The following is a 12,742-nucleotide window of genomic DNA, read 5'->3' on the forward strand; positions in this document are numbered from 1 at the left end:
GGCTTTTGTCAAATCAATGAGATGTGAACAAGTGCTGTGATAATGTTGTTAGTGGCATCATTTTCTCCTGTTCTTGGTTGAGGTGGTGATTGATAGAGGTGGTAGCCATTTTGTCCAAGGTCAGGAACTGAGAGTGTGAGACATAAACTTGCTGTGCAGTGTGTGTCCTTGAAGGTGCACCACAAGAAAACAGCAAAAATGACCATTGGGTTGCTGAAACATTAGTTTGAAAAGGACCCTTGAAAGTAGCTGATTTCATGACAATTTTTTATTTTTTAAACATATCTCATGCACGAGAGGTTAGGGCTATTTTCAGTCAGTGCATAAGGATGTGAGAATCACATGTTGTTGCATAGTGAGTTATTCCTGTGAGATTATCATCCTGCACTGACACATCTGTGCTGTTAAGTGCATTCCACCTTCACCTGCGAAAAGCCAAGAGATGAATTAAGAAAAATGCGGATCCAAAATCATAAATGGTTTTACAGATCCATGGTCATTAAAAGCTGTGCAAAGAGCACTTAGCTTTGATGCACAGTAGATGCAGTGTCCATCAGAATATGAGTCACAAAGACACATTACATCCATTTAACAAAAAGAGGCCTTACCTAACACTTTAGTTAACGTCACTTCTATTTCATGATGAGCTATAAATGAGGGTGTGAGAAGAACACAGAAGGCGCTTAAGCTGAATGGTGTAAATTTACCTTTGTTCAAAACCCAACAGTAGTTATTATGGCTTTTGGTAATATCTTCATGAGACTGATTTTTTTCCCCCATGGAAGTCTGGAAACTACTTTTTAAAAGCAAGCTTCAAATGACAAGTTAAAAAAAAAGCTATTCTGATGTTATTTTCCACATGGCTCTGTGTGGCGTGATTATGCGGGTACTAAACTCCTGTCAGTCTTACTTCACGCTAAACTCAATACTCTTGTTTGGATTTTTAATTAGCTAAACTGAGAATATTTATTAGATGAGAAAATACTATTTCTTTTTGTTAAACAGATTAGAGATGCTTACTCGATTCTCAATTAGCTGCTTAAATAAAGCTGTGTGCGCTTGTTTGTGTGAAGCCCAGTTTGTTCCAAAGCTAATACCCAGTATGCAAATTCCGTTGAATACAGGCGCACAGGGTATTCCAACAAGAGAGACAGAAAACAAATGAATCAGTCTGGGTTTAGTTCCTTTGATCAACAGTGAATCAAAGCATGGCGGTCATCTCCAAAGAGAAAGTTTGACAAATTGTTAGTGTTGCATCAGGAAATCAGGGACTTACTTTCCATGGGGAGATCTCTGTTGTTATGCAGTCATAAAGGATGCAGCTTAGCCTAAAAAGTCAAATACAGAAGTTGTCAGTGCGCATGTGCAGTTGAGAGCAATTCTGTCTTCACTAACACATAGACATTGAAATCTAAACCACTGTATAGGGACTGTTGATTAAGTTACCTCATACTTTTCTTTTAATTAAATAACGTCTATGCACTGTACAGTATGTGAGAGCCTGTAATGAGATACAGTATGTTGTCATGGATCATTAAAAAAGACGCAGGGTGGAAAATGACATCTTCACTTCTGCTCTTAACCATCTGGTGGCACTCTTCCAGCTTTTAAAGACCCAGGAGTGTGCCACATGTGCAGTCCCATAATGGGACCAAAGGCTGCCGTGCCTGATGAACAAAGGCTTTTGTAATGGAGATCACATTCACTTATTCCTTACAGTAATGCTCCCAGTCTCACTATCAGATAAAGCCTCTATGTACAGTTCCTGTTTACAATGATCTTTCTTTGTTCTGCTGAATCCTACAGAGTTTGAATTGTGATTCGGAAACCCTTTTAAACAAGTTCAGACACAACCGGATCCAAAAAATGCACAGACAGATCATGATTAATGAGATGCATCCTCTTGTGATTATATCAGTGATGAAGACCAACTCTGTAAATGACACTTCCACATTACAATTCATTAAGTATAATTGATGAGTGGTTTCATTATTGTCAGATCAGCTAAGATATTACAATCCCTCTTAATTTCACTCAAATAATATCTCTTTCTTGGGGAGATTATTAGGATGTTGATGTTTCCTCATATGGTTTGTGCTTATTCTTTGTAGGTTCAAAAGTTTTATTGATAAGAAACATACTGTGGACATAATGTGGTCAGAAAATTCTCAGGATGCGAGATTCAACTGTGAACAAAAACTTGAAAAAGAAGAAGAAAACAACACAAAGCAGCCAAAGTGATGAGGCAATATTTTGGCACTAGAGTTAATGCAGCCCTTATGGCAGCTGTCCTTTGTGTGACATGATGATTTCGCAGCAGTAAGTCGCACCATGAGCTAATGTCTTCCACAGAATCAGAATGGCCCTTGATGTGAAAGGACTTTAGCCGAGCCCCTCTTCTCCCTGAGTGGCAGCGACCCCCTCTCTCCACGCCCACTGTTTTGACTGTCAGCAGCCCCTCCTCTTCACCCCTCTTCAGCCCTAATGAGCCATCTCCTGGGGCAGGGCTTTACCCCCGCTAGGGGTAAAGAGGCCATCATGTTGCTCATCTAAAGACGACACATAGCCATGACTTCCCCCTAATTGTGTGCCTGTGTTGGCTCATTTGTTTTCGTCGTTAAAAAAATTCACCCTCATATTTTCCCCTCCCCACTGATAGACCGGCTGTGAGCAATTTGGAGGAGCAGATCGTTTCTACTGGCTTGGGAGGGCTTTGAGGCCTCTCTCTCTGATGTAAGGAAACACCCTCAGACACACAAACAAAGGCAGACTTGCAAAGTAGAATAAAAAAAAATATTAAAAACACATAAACATTCTTTAATATGCATACACACAGACTTACACACACACACTCACACAGAGCAGTGAAGCCCCTTGGGACTGTTTGTGTCTGTGGCGAATTTCAAAGTAGTAAACATCAAAACCAGACTGACTGAGACCTGTAGGAGAGGAGACCTTTAGCTGGCACATTAAATATTGATGCGGTAAAGTTATGCAGATTGTTTATTGACTGGCTTCAGAGAAGAAATGGGGGAGGGAAGAAAAAAAAAATCAGGTCCGTCTGGCCAACCCTATTTATAGTGTAATTAGTTTGATTTCTGAATACTGTTTAAATGTACTTCCTCTTCATGACAGTTGTAATTCCAGAAACAAACAAGCAATTGAGAAAATAATAAAAAATATATGCTGTCTTGCTTAAGTGCTTCTCTGGAGTAATGCTTCAGTTTGCACAGAATAAATCCCATGAATGTAGACACAATTAGTCTGTATTACCTCAATCACACACAATTACTGCTGATTTAGTGTAAACATGACCCTCGTCTCTGTCACTTGACTTGTCTGTGACATTTGCCAGGTGGTGTTTGCCTTCACCATGCTTACACTATTATTAGTCTAATGCCTTAGAAGCATCCTGTTTATCTGACTGAAGGCAATTAGCACAGAAGAATGCTGCACCTTCAAACAGACGCCATAGTTAGCGAGCATCTTGATTTTATTTGATTCATGGAAAGTGGTTCACGAGTAAATAAATTGCACGTACAGCACAGTGAAAGCTCACTTTCTCAACTTTCCTCAATGTGTTTTATGTTTAAATCCATATGCTATGTGCTGAGGTATGGCCTAGTATTGGACAGACCCACCGGATATGTTTTAAGGGGACATGTTCAGGTATAAAAGCAAGAAATAAGCATCAGGGAGTATGGGATTATGTTCTGTGAAATGAATGCAAGTCATCACAAAGTAACAAGCGATTTATTTTATCTCTGAAAGGAATCCCACAGTGCTGACACATTTCTTCTCGAACTATATTGGCGACAAGCTAACATTTAATGCTGTGCCGTAGAAATGCTGCTTTCCGCTGATGATTATTTCCACTTTCTTTACTCCATCTTCATCAGAGAGCATAGGATTGCAAGTATTGAATGTTAGTTTTAAGTCTTTTAACACAAACCATATGCTGTCTTTGATGGCTACTCACACTTGTGTATTTATAGCTTATTATGTCACTATCTACCCAGTTTTCAAAGGGTTTTGACTGCATCATTAACTTCACCCACTCAGGCTGTTAACTGATTTAGGGCAGAGCTATGCTATCTTTCTTCTGTCTGATTGGCAGGGTTTTATCTCCTCTAATGAAGGGGTATTAATGACCAATTTGTAAATATTAGATTAGCCAGCATTTTTAAAGCCGTAGGAAAATCAAGGGCAGATGGAAATGATGGATCTTGTGCTGAGAAGCTGGATAAGGTCGCTTTGGAAAAGGATGTCTTGGCTAATCTGGTGCCTGAAAACTGTGACCTGCAAGCAGCTGATGGATGGATGTGTTGGAATATGATGTAATGTGTTGTACAAAAGCAAATATCTTAAAAGGTATATTTATGGTCACAAATTCAAACAAGTCTTAAAATAATAACCTCATATGCTGTGCTTTGTTCTCTATTATTGCAAGGATATATAACTACCAATTAAAACCAATTCATTCAGGAGTATTTAAATGTCCAGACTGTATAATACTGCATAGTCGATGAGGGTATTATTTTCTCCATCATGTTCATAATCATGTTCACAAAAATGGTTGACTTAAATTACATTTTGAGTACATACGCATGAGGCTCCTGGAGTCAGACCGATAATGTCAGCTACCTGTGAGAGACATATCCTACTGTCGAACAGCGCTGAGATGCAAATTAATCTCGGAGTGTTTAATCAAGGGAGCAAGACTCTATTGTTTTACAGTCTGACTACCTGCATCAGAAAGCAGAGGATGTGCAGGAGGGAAGAGGGTTTACAGAGGTAAAAGGAAAGGCAGACACACGTAACATGATGATTCATACAGTGCACAATGTAAACAGACAAGGGAAGAAATGCATTTCTTTGCACACTTTTCCTCAAAAATAATTCAAGATTTAGCTTCCTTATCTCATTGTCCTGTTAACGTCACATTCCACAATGCAATTTGCAGTCATTGCCAGATCTCACATCTACCATTAGATGTGGAATATGATATTAGAGATCAAATCCAATCAGGCAATAAAGATTTACACTGTGCTGGCTCAGTGTGTGATACCTTGATGAATCAAATATGATAAAAAAAAATTAAAAAATCACTATACACTCGGCTGAGTCAGACATTTGGCGGATATTGGTACGTGATATGGTTTTCAGCGCCTGGCACTGCCTGGGCACTGTCATCAACGCCCAGCATTACACAGTGTTATGGCATGTCCTGACCTTCTGTTCATCCAGCCAGCACAGCATGGGTGCATTGCTGGGAATGTATCCAAGCCAGTCAGCACCATGTGGTTAATCCCTTGATGAAACTATTCTGCCAAAGATACCTACAAGGTTGGCACCGTGGCGGAGCATGACAGAGACATAGCCTGGGTTCCAAATTCTCTACAATGTTCCTGTTTTATTCCAGAGAGCTGCAACAATAAATAAAGTGAGATAAAGAAGAAGACAGTGATAGACAGTGTTTTTGCCTTAGGTGAGACACCTGTTACTGTCTTGACATGACAGAGAAAATAGAGATCAGAGAATATACTCAGGAGAATCGGATTGTGCTTTGTGTGTGTATAGCTGAACTCCAATCACAGACACAGTTGTTCATAACCCTTTTTCAGGCTTCTATTTCCTCACATACACACAAAAACAATCACTGAAATGCATGTGAGTATGCTTGTATTATCACACATATACAGTGCTCACACCTCCAGCAAGTACACCTACACACACACACACACACACACACACAGCACCACACATGATCATAAGCTTGGGCAAAGGTCCTTTTCACATCTCCTACGATGAGAATCAATAGCTTTAAAAACAGCGGACAGAAAACTACTCATTTTCCCTCCATTGATACAAGTGTTTCTATGGATGTCAGCTACTGTAAATAACCGAACAGAATCCTGTTTTTCACTCACCCAACACCGTCAGAGTGGGTAAATCAATGCTGGCAGCCATGCTAGTGTGAACAGACATTAAATAGCTTCAGTGTCAGTTTACATGCTCAGGTAAGACAATCCGTCTGACAAAACAGACTGATATCTGCTGCGCTGAGTGCAAAGTAAATACAGCGAAATTTAATTAGTGCCTGTTTTCAAGCGCTGTCAATGCATGAATGGATGTTGTGATGGGCATATGTGTCCATACCTACAGGGGATATGCTGTGAAAGAAACACTGAAAGAGAGAGAGCATTTGTGTGTGTGAATGCATGGAGGTGGAGGGGATTAGCCTGACAGCCTGATTGGCATGCAGGTGGAGTATTGCCTTCTCTGAATGCAGCAATATTTTGCAGCAACCCTCTGACAAGCAGGTGCCACTCAATCATGTGAACCCCATTCACTCCCTTTGCTCAAAGCACAGATGGTGCTGAACTGAATAACGATTCCAGCACTGTTATCCCTCCAAACTCCACACAAACACTGTAAACAATAATTCATTCAATAAAGCAGACAGCTCACATAGAGCTTGGTTAAAACAGTCAAGTGTTCTAGCTGATAATGATACTAAATGAGTCCATGTGAAATGATGTGTGTGTGAGACTGTCTTATCAGCAATTCATGCTAACATGACAGCTCACGCTACAATACGCTATTCACCAGCAGCTGATCTCTAGGCTGCTGTTGCATTGTGCCTTCAGGGGAGGATTTTTTTTTTCAAGAAGTAGTTTCCATTCCCAACCTGCACTCACACTCAATATGGTGACACAGAACGTGTCAGAGTCAGGCTCTGCTATCAAGCACCAGATAATTGTGCGGCCTCATGGAGAGCCAGTGCATGCAATTTTTACTTGCCTTCAGCTATAAGCACCCTCTAGCACTGTCAAAACCAAAATGACAGAAAAGCAGAGAAAAGGAGTGAAGAGTTTTACCGCCTTGAGGAAAATGATATGAGCATTCTTAACAGGTCCCTTGGTAAGAAGTATTTGAGGGATTTTTGAAACAGTGCAGGTGTTTTATAAGAGGAAATTTTGTGCACAAATGTCACCTCTGCTTTGATAAGTTTTGGATGCAAATCTCTATAATAGTTTCAATAATGGGATAACACACAAGTGACCTAGAGCATTACAGCAAATGTTCTTGCATTTGAGTTGATACCAATTTCAGTAACAATTGTACTGTTTTGTGGAGTTGTTTTTTTTTTCCAACAGTGACCCCTGCCCAGATTGCAAACTGACACATCTCCTACCGATCTGAGAGAACCTAACACCTTTAGATGTCCTTTAATCCGGTTTATCATTATCACTCCTTCCCCCTCTCAATTCCTCTCTTTCACTTCCACTCATCTCTCATCAGTGCCCAGATCATGAAGTGACACCTGACCCAGTGGGCCCCCTGAGGTTAACACAAAGTCTAATGACTTAGAAAACTGACAGTACAATTTCAGACAATAAAGCACAGAGAAGAAGCGACAATAATTGAAATTTCTAAACCTGAACAGGATCAGAAAAACTGAAGAAAAGAAATTAAACACAGCATGTGACTTTGAGGCTCCTTTACAATGTGACGAGGGGACTCCATCAACACCTCTGCAACCTGCTGTATCACAGTATTTAACAAAGAACCAAGTGTAACGTTCCCATTTCTCTGGTTAGTGCCTCCCAAACAAGACAAGGTAACCAGAGCATAACGCTAAAATTAGAATGTGTTCAAATAGCCTACACAGTGTATAACTGTAGATATTTATATATATAGGACCACTATCACAATTTGAGAGCAGCCATTGCTGGAGATTTGATTCTAATAATATCACGACATATCATTTGTTTGTTTTTGTTTTTTAAGGTTGTGTTAACTGACAGTAGTTAGTAGCTTTGTCAATTTGTCATCATATTAATGTTTACAATGATTTTTGTTCTCAAATCTTTTCTGTAAACATCATCTAAGAGAGCTATAAGTCATGTCTAAAATTACATTACAGTGTTGTATAGGACTGTGCACTAACAGAAACTTACACCAGTTATTTTGATACTGGCTTGTTGTGTATATGTGACATGTTGTATGATATCCGTGAAGGCGATATGTAATAATGATTTGTTATTTTGTTATTGGAACTACATACCAACAACAAATCCCATCGGCTTTGTGTGGGAGTTGAAGTGAAACACATTGATATTCAGCTATGTGGTCTAAAATACCAAAAATGAAAGCATGTTTGTCAACATTTCTCAGCCCTTCTTTATTTTCTGATGGTTTTTTTGCAATTGCTACAGCATTTCAAGGGAAATGTTTCTTGATGAGGGAGGATTCAGTGTCTTGTCATGGAGTAACTGCTTTAGTTTATAGTCCTGCCAGTATTTTGGATCCTGAGGGGCTCGCAGTAACATGCTGACACCATTTTATTCATTTAGTTGAAAATGAGAGGAGAGTGGCTTGCAGTTTTATGATCTTATCCCACTTGGCGAGATTTCTGTCGCTCTTGGTATGTCTAACGCCCACGGCATGGAAAATAGAAAATATGTTCCTGTGCTCTCCCTCCTTCTCCGTCTCGGTGTATGCGTGTTACAGTTGCAAACACCTACACACAAAAATATTTGTCTACACACTAAAGTATTTGTGCGTGGGTGTTTTTGACCCCTGAGTGCTTGCTCTTTGCTGAAAAAAGCAAAACTGCGGTTCTGCTGTACCTGTCATCTATGAGCCTTGCAGCAACAGAGCATACTCTTCCTGGTATCACTCCCTCCTGGACTGAGTAGTCCGCTATGTGCAGGGTGAGTCAGCAGATCAGAGAGGAAGGGTTGAGTGTTGTCTGTGTTTATAGTCAGAGCCAAACCATGACTCTATGATGAGTGACCTGTAAAGAGGAGATGACAGTCAGAGATACAAACCACCTATAGAAGTAGGTTACAGACTGTTTTGACACAGGCCAATGGACAGCCTTTTACCCTCAAATGCACCACCATTGCTCTAGTCAAAAGCAGAAACATTCTTGGATTAGTTGTGCAATGAAAAAATACTTACTCACAGATTTTTCATGACTGCAACTAAACAATAACTGACTAAAAATGAATCTGTGAGAACAAAGGGAAGGAACTGAATTATAATGTGCATCAATAAACTTAAATTTAACAATGACGTGAAAGATGAACAAACAGAAAGGCCATGACCATGGACATAACTTACTGTATGTTTACATGCCAAAAACCACAGCCTTAATTTTGTATATGAATCTACCAATTATGTGGGTTCCATTTGTTATAGAGGCTTAGTAGAGAAAATAATGTATTGCCAGCTGTTAAAATCCCTCCAGTTAACTGAGTATGTGCTGCCTCTGGGTTTGACTGAAGAGACACACATCTGGAACCTCCTGGGTCCTTTTATAATGTCATACATATAACAACACCCATACAAATAGCATGTAAAGCAGTTCAGGCAAATTCATCCATTGCACGAAACAAAAGGCCTGCAAAGCTTCAAATAAACCAATACACACAGGGTTGCGAGATGGGGGCATGGGCGTAATGCCAAAATATTGCTGAGAGACAGAAACAACACCAAAAGTCTATCTATGATTACATGTCATAACACACCAGTCTGAAAACTGCAGGTGTCCTGCCAGAGTGTAAATCACTGCCTGTGCTCCCTTTGGGCTCTCTCAATAGGTGACAGCTCCAGACCTACTCCACACATCTCCCCCTATACACAGAAATGTGGCCAAAATATACACACTCTGCATAACACATACAGATACATGATGTCTGTTACTGTAATCTCATATCTGTGCTGGCAATTAAATTTTCCCATCACAGCCATAAAGCAGAGGTTGTTTAAGATGAACCTATTAAAGTCTTTCTACTGGCCTTCTCACCTACAGTAATAAGACACACAAGACAGAGATGAAATTGAAAAAAGAAACTCATTATGAAAAGAATATGTGTAATTGTGTTGATGGGAGAAAAAGTTAATTTAAGATGAACCTGTAGTTGATGAAGTGATTTCCCCATGTCACATAAAACTGCATTAGTAAAACTGAAGTTACAACACAATAATGCTGTTTGGAATACAGCCCCTCTATTTGTTATACTAATTATTTCTGGCAGATAATTCATTCATTTAGTAGATAATTATGAAGTACAAGCACACCAGCACAGACAGCAGGATATCCTGGTGGGTAGTAACATTGTTCCGCTGCTGGAGGACCCCAGGTTTGATCTATATCCACTGAAGGGTTAGCTAGATGCTACACAAGTGAAGAAATCAAAGGGCAAAAAGAGCATTTCTGACTCAATGGGTTAAACTTTATCAAAGGCTGTGGTGAAGATTTTCTATTTTCCACAGTGAGACAGATGTATGCCATGAAACTCACGAGACAACAGGCTCCGAATCCCTACTTCGCCACAAACATAATAATTATTTACCACCGCGAGTGACAGTTCTGCTTTGTAACAGAAATGTATGTGCCTGTTTATCCTCCATCTGTGGTGGCATCTGTTTCATATTGTGCTCTCTCTCTCGCTCTCTCTCTGTTTGCCAGTGTTTGGCATAAACACATTTCAAATGTTATTTTTATCTGAACACACAACAAGAGTCAGGGAGGTAGCCTATTTCTGTATGGTTGTATCTGCCAAAATTAGATAACACACTTAAACAACATTTGTAGAGGATATGATTAATGCTAGGATTAATGTCATGTATGTGTTAGCCTCCCTCCTCTCATTATTGTGTGTTTCTCTCAAAAGAAAAGAAAAGGAAGCTCTTCATCCGTCAGTGTCAGGTTGAAGTGCATATAAAAATCACTTGTGCTAAAAGCCAAGGTCAGTGGGAACCTTATGTCTTCCATGTTCCATCTTCCACAAGGTCATGATCTTGTCAAGTTCAATGAGCCCGGTCAAAAGTCAAGATTACGGTCACAAGACACAGTGTGTTTCGGATGGATCTCCATCTGTGAACTGGCCATAAGGGTCATGGACGAGACGCTTTAGATTTAATTTGATAGCATCCACGTGCTTCACTATGTGCAGCTTTCATATATTTAACTACTTGTCTTGGATTGCAGTGTGGTAGATCATGCAGTCATAAATTTCAATCCAAGACGTAAAACTGTCCAGAGACCACACAAGTACTGTATAGAGGTATTTTTTTCTCCCTTCTGCCTTTGAATTCACCATAATTATATTTCAAATTTACATTTTATTGAAAGAAAAAATAGTTTATCTTATGGTTTACATATTTTTTCACACCACATTTTAGCCACTACACCAAAGGCACTGTGCACTCACGCAACACAAATGTAGTAAGTATCATTTTTCTCTGACACGCTGTGGCAGCCCCTCACATATATTTTGCCTTTAAGCATGGTCCAGATTGAAGAGTAATGGAACCTATGAAATCAAAAAGGGTGCTAGCCATGCTAAAAGAATAAGAAGTGGGATTCACCACACACCATTTCACACATACTAGACTCAGAGCAGCAGGAGAATGGCAAAGGTATGTGCTGTTCAAGAAACCTATGCATTTATACAGGCTTAACCCTCTTCACTCAATAAGGAGGGGGATGGTGCTCTGTTCCAACCATGAAATTAACTATTTCAAAGACATGTAAGCTTAAAGAAACCAATTCAGCTCCACGCACCTGTAAGGCTAAAAAATCCAGTTGGGTTAAACCCCAATGTAAACATACTGTACAGTACGTGGCCACAGTGAAATCTATACTACTGCACAGTGGATACAGCAAACAGGGCATGCTCTAATTTAATTTTCATTTTTGAACCACATGCTGACAATCTCTCATTGACCTCTAAAAAAAAATTGCACCTGACAAAAATGGAGGATGATTCAGGATGTCTAGAACAAACCAATTAAAATGTATCTGGGGTGACCCGATCACAAGTGGACAGCTCCGTACAGGTGTGAATGCATCCAAGATGCATTGAGGACGCATTGAAATCTGATTGCTCAGACCACATTCGGAGGAAGTCTGGGCCACATATGGCCACATTCTGTACGCAGTGTGTCCTGGGCCACACTGAAGAACTGCCTACTCAACTGACACCCGCTGCATAAGTGAAAGTACGTACTCATTTGTATACCAACAGCGTCATATTAAAGTGTGAAAATGGGTTGCATCGCTATTGGCTTACAGTCATCGACCACCGAGCCCTCTACTATTGTAACATTGTGATTTAAAAGCCAAGCTCTACTGCAAAAACACAGTAGAGATGTTTACATATGTTTTTTTACCTAATTTATGTGCGCTTGTTTCATTTCAGCTCAGTGTGAGAGTCTCTACTGCGTTGCAAATGGAAACAATACATGTGTTTACTTGCATAGTTGCAAGTGGTCACTCGAGACACATGTGGAGACACATCCTAATGCCAGGTGTGAAATGATGTACTTAGAGCTGTCCGCTTGTCATTGGATCACCCAAGATGAATGTTAATGCCAGGTGTGAACAGGGCCTCTGTTGCTTGAGTAGCCAGTTAGCTTAGCTCAAAAATGGGAAACAGCTAGTCTGATACCGTCCAAAGGTCACAAATTTCACCTACCAGCACCTCAAATGGCATGTTATATTTCATTGGTTTAGTCCATACAAAAATCAGCATGTAAAACAAAGTGGACTCCAGTAACTTCCTCTAGTCTCCACTGGTTGCATGGCAGTTGGCCCCAGACAAGTACAGTGTTGGTATATGGATTTTCTAAAAGTATGGTATCCCTATAGCAATCATATACTAGTGTACATTTTTCTGCAACACTGGCAACCAGACTTTTATTCATCTAACATTTCTCCTCCCTT

The 12,742-nt window shown here is 40.0% G+C and overlaps 1 long non-coding RNA gene across 2 annotated transcripts in view; it reads right to left on the reverse strand.

Moving 5' to 3' along the window:
* Positions 1-250: 250 nt before the first annotated feature.
* Positions 251-12,742, reverse strand: part of LOC137200294 (uncharacterized) — a 44,391-nt gene continuing 31,899 nt past the window's right edge. Inside the window, exons 2-4 of one of the 2 annotated variants that reach the window (XR_010931939.1) lie at positions 8,637-8,803; positions 1,277-1,328; positions 251-425 (exon numbers count right to left, since the gene is read on the reverse strand). This is a non-coding gene — a long non-coding RNA (uncharacterized lncRNA). The remainder of the gene's footprint in view (positions 426-1,276; positions 1,329-8,636; positions 8,804-12,742) is intronic. The other variant, XR_010931940.1, reaches the window with a different exon arrangement.

The sequence above is a fragment of the Thunnus thynnus genome, chromosome 16 (genome assembly GCF_963924715.1).
Source record: "Thunnus thynnus chromosome 16, fThuThy2.1, whole genome shotgun sequence".
Lineage (NCBI taxonomy): Eukaryota > Metazoa > Chordata > Actinopteri > Scombriformes > Scombridae > Thunnus > Thunnus thynnus.